The 4178-nt window shown below is 44.5% G+C and overlaps 1 pseudogene; it reads right to left on the bottom strand.

Annotated features, from left to right (window-relative positions):
- Window positions 1-3231: 3231 nt before the first annotated feature.
- On the bottom strand, window positions 3232-3457 carry LOC110595673 (annotated as a pseudogene).
- Between the last annotated feature and the right edge of the window lie 721 nt (window positions 3458-4178).

Genomic DNA, 4178 nt, shown 5'->3' with positions numbered 1-4178 from the left:
GAGTTTGAGGCTGCCATGAGCTATGATGGGGCCACAGCCCTCCAGCCTGGATGGCAGAGCAAGACCCTGTCGCTAACAACAGCAAAAAGCTTAGGGCACAGCATCACTTTGGCCACATTCTAGTGGTTAAGGTGAGTTACAGGCCAGCCCAGATTCAACATGGGAGGGAACTCTGTAGGGAAATGCATTTCAGGGAGTTTAGTTCATTGGTGGCCATCTTCGGAGACCAGCTGCCACTCATACAAAGAATTCTTTTTTTTCCCACTTATTCAACAAATATTCACTGCCAGGCACACAGTTACCTCTTAAGTAGAGTGTACTTAAACTAAATACCAATTTTATTTGACTCACAGCTATCATTCACGATAACAGCTCCGTAACAGGTAAGTGGCACTCACCCGGTATTTGCTGCATGCCAGACCCTGAGCTCAGGGCTTCAGAAGTCCAACTCCTTTACTCTTTGCTCATTCACCCTCCTTTGAAGAAGCTATTATCATTTGCCCTATTTTATAGATGATGAACACGTTGCTTAAAGAGGTTACTTACCACTGGATAGCAAACCACCCCCAAACTTAGTGGTTTAAAACAACAATGACACGACAATCATGAATGATCATTTATGGTTTCTCTGGGCCAGCTGGGACATTCTGGCTTGGGGGGGTCTCACAAGGTTGCCGTCAGACCGTGACAAAGGCCAGGATGGTCCTAAAGCCGTCTTTGTTCCCAGTGTCCGGCACCCAGGCTGGGAGGACTCAGGTAAGTGGAGGCTGGAGCAGCTGGGGGTTCTCGGGCATCTCTGTCTCTGTGTGGCCTGTTCACAGGTGCTGTTCCATACAGCCGCCCCAAATAGCTGAACGTTTTTCCACTCAGCGATCTGAAGGTATGTATCCTAAGAGAGAGAGCAAGACAGAACTGGTGTTCTTTTTTCTAACCCAGCTTTAGAAAGTCATGCAGTGTCATTTCTACTGAGTTTGATTCCCATAGGTTAAGGCTGTTATAAGGCCTGGCCAGGTACAGGGATATAAGGTATGAATTCCTTTTTTTTTTTTGAGACAGAGTCTTGCTCACTGCAGCCTCAAATGCCTGTGCTCAAGTGGTCCTCCCTCCTGAGCCTCCTTAGTGGTTAGGACCACAGGTGTGCATCACCAGGCCCAGCTATTTTTTTTTTTGTAGAGACAGGTTCTCTCTACAAGGGAGACTCCAAAAAAACCCAGAATTTGTTTATAAAAAATGGTGTATTTATTCTTACATGTTTAAACTTCAATCACCTTCAAAGTGCTCTCCATTTGAGGCAATACACCTATTGAGATGCTTTTTCCACTGCTCAAAACCGTTTATGAGCTCGTCAATTTTGGTATCTTTTCGTGCTTCTGTCGATTTTTGTTTCACCTCTTCCACATCAGCAAAACGTTTCCCTTTGATGACTTTTTTCATCCAGGAAACAAACCAAAAAAGCCACTCAGAGCAAAACTGGATGAACGGGGGGATAAGTCACAGGGATCATGCCACTGTTGGTCAAAAACTGCTGAACACAGCGCGGTGTGGGCAGGTGCATTGTCATGGTGGAAGAACCAGTCACCTGTTTGCCACAACTTGAGATGTTTCTTTCATAAATCATGATGCAATCTTCTCAAAAATTCCAGATAAAAATTTAGGTTTGACTGTTTGATCCAAAGGAACAAATTCTAAGTGTACTACAAGGGACCTGCCCTCCAAAAGATAATTCCAGTTTTTGTTTTTGGGGAGGATCTCCCCCTCATATGTCGTCCAGGCTGGTCTCAAACTCCTGGCCTCAAGTGACCCTCCCACCTCTCAAAACACTGGAATTGCAGGCACAAGCCACCACATCCAGCCAATTCTATTCATTGATAGGGAATTTGTCCACAATTTGAGCCACATTTAAAACCACCATAGTCTATCCTCTGGAATAAATTATTTGCATTCCTCTTATATACAAAAGATACTCATTCCTTTCCAATGATCTCCAAAAGTCTCATCTATATGGATCAGATTCAGGCTATAGGTCCAGGATCCCATCATCAAACCATCCAGTTATGAAGGAGATTCCTCAGCTGCAATTAGGCACAGCTCCTTAAATACTATCCCCTTTCATCTAGAGACTTATTATCTAAACCAAAGAGACAATTACCTGCTCCATATACATGCAGCATACAATGTGAGACAGAGGGCTGCCACTGTACACACTCTCATTCAAAAGGGAAGCATACGGTAATCACTGGCCCTTAGCAATTTTGAAATCCATCCAGGCATACCACATGGCCAATTCTTGATTAGGACTCAGTCCTACTGCCTGGGAATGATTCTTCTTGACTTTTGGCTCTGTTCTCTGGGTATTTGGTCCCACCTTCTGAATCATCCTTCCTTTTCTGTGAAAATGGTCAATGTTTGAAACTGAGTAGTTTTCTCAGCTAGCTTCATTCCTGCAGAATTTTGGAGGTCTGAAAACCTTCTTTCATTTTGTACTACCATGCTCTCCTAACGACTGCCCCAACGGGGTCTTGTTTTTCTTGCATCAGTTTTTAAGCACTTTGCTGACTCCCATGTTGTGGAAAGGTAGGAGCCATTTTCAAATGCACAAATGTCAAAGACGGGGAAACATATTTCTCAGGAGAACATTTTCTGTCTCAAAGGAGTGCATAAACATTCTGTGGAGTCAGCAGTTTAGGTTAGGTAGGCACATAATAAAGCGATAAAAGGTGGAGGAAACAAATACTGCATTGTAGCATAAGACATTCAAATGTGGCATGAATTATTAAGGCAGATGATACTCAAAATAGGCAAGTCAAGAAAAGTGGTTTAAGCTGGGCGTGGTGGCTCATATCTGTAATCCCAGCACTTTGGGAGGCCAAGGCGAGAGGATTGCCCGAGCCCAGGGTTCGAGACCAGTCTGGGCAACTTGGTGAGACCTCGTCTCTACAATAAGTCAAAAACTTAACTGGGCATGGTATGGAGGAGGTTCCTTGGTGCACACCTGTAGTTCCAGTTACTTGAAAGGCTGAGTGAGGTGGAAGGATTTCCTGAGTCCAGCAGGTCAAGACTGCAGTGGCCATGAGTGTGCCACTGCACTCCAGCCTGGGTGACAGTGAGACTTGACTCACAAAAAAAGAAAAGTGGTTTAAAGTGGGAAGTGACTTTCCATCCAGAAAGAATTCTCATGACTGAGTACTGTAGAGTATATCTTCTTCCCCAAGGTCAATGTCACATCGGATATCAGATGGTTTTATTTTTCAACTATAGCCCAAAAAGAGGGTTGAGTTGGGTCAGAATTGCAATCAGCCAAAAGAAATAATAACAAACTGAACAGGTCACCAACATGGTAATGAAAGCTCCCCGGTTAGGACCCTTAGGAATGAACCAGGGTACCACGAAAGAAGCGGATGAAAGCCGAGAACACACTCATCACTAAGAAAGCCACCATGAGACTGTGGTACGCCATAGATGCTACCAGAGCTGCCAGCCCCTGCCCAGCCTGGTGGTACTTCAGACAAAATAATTCTATTAAAAACCTTGTGAGTTTCTTATGAATCCCATGGGGGCTCATTTCATTAGTCAAAAGCTATGTCCACAAATTTCATCAAGACAAACATTCTCTACCTTGAGCTTCTCATGAGACTGTGGGGAGAAAGTTGCTTGAGATTCTCAGAAGCGCTGTTGTTTAATGAAGAGGATCTGTGAGGCACACCCTTGGAATACTTAGCAGGTCTCTATCTGGAAGATTTTATGAAGCCTTAGATATTTCTGAAGTTTAACAAAGGTTCTTATAGTCCCACTCTGGATTTTCTTTTTCGTCCTGAAGTCATTTCATACTTTGAGAATTTTTTGCCATCTGGAAGGCTAAGAATGACCTCCATGATTGAATATTGTAGATGTAGCCAGGTATGGTGGCTCACGCCTATAATATACCCAGCATTTTGGAAGGCTGAGGCGAGAGGATTGCCTGAGCCCAGGGATTCAAGACCAGCCTGGGGAACTTGGTGAGATCTTGTCTCTACAATAAATTAAAAAATTAAACTGGCGTGGTGACGTGTGCCTGTAGTTCCAGCTACTTGGAAGGCCGAAGCTGGAGGATTGTGTGAGCCCAGCAGGTCCAGGCTGCAGTGGCCGTGAGCGAGCCACTGCACTCCAGCCTGGGTGACAGAGTGAGACTCCAACTCAAA

This window comes from Carlito syrichta, unplaced genomic scaffold (assembly GCF_000164805.1).
Source record: "Carlito syrichta isolate Samal-C Ts95f unplaced genomic scaffold, Tarsius_syrichta-2.0.1 Scaffold303343, whole genome shotgun sequence".
Lineage (NCBI taxonomy): Eukaryota > Metazoa > Chordata > Mammalia > Primates > Tarsiidae > Carlito > Carlito syrichta.
Note: the sequence above shows the minus strand (reverse complement) of the source record. Positions and strands in the feature narration are given on the sequence as shown.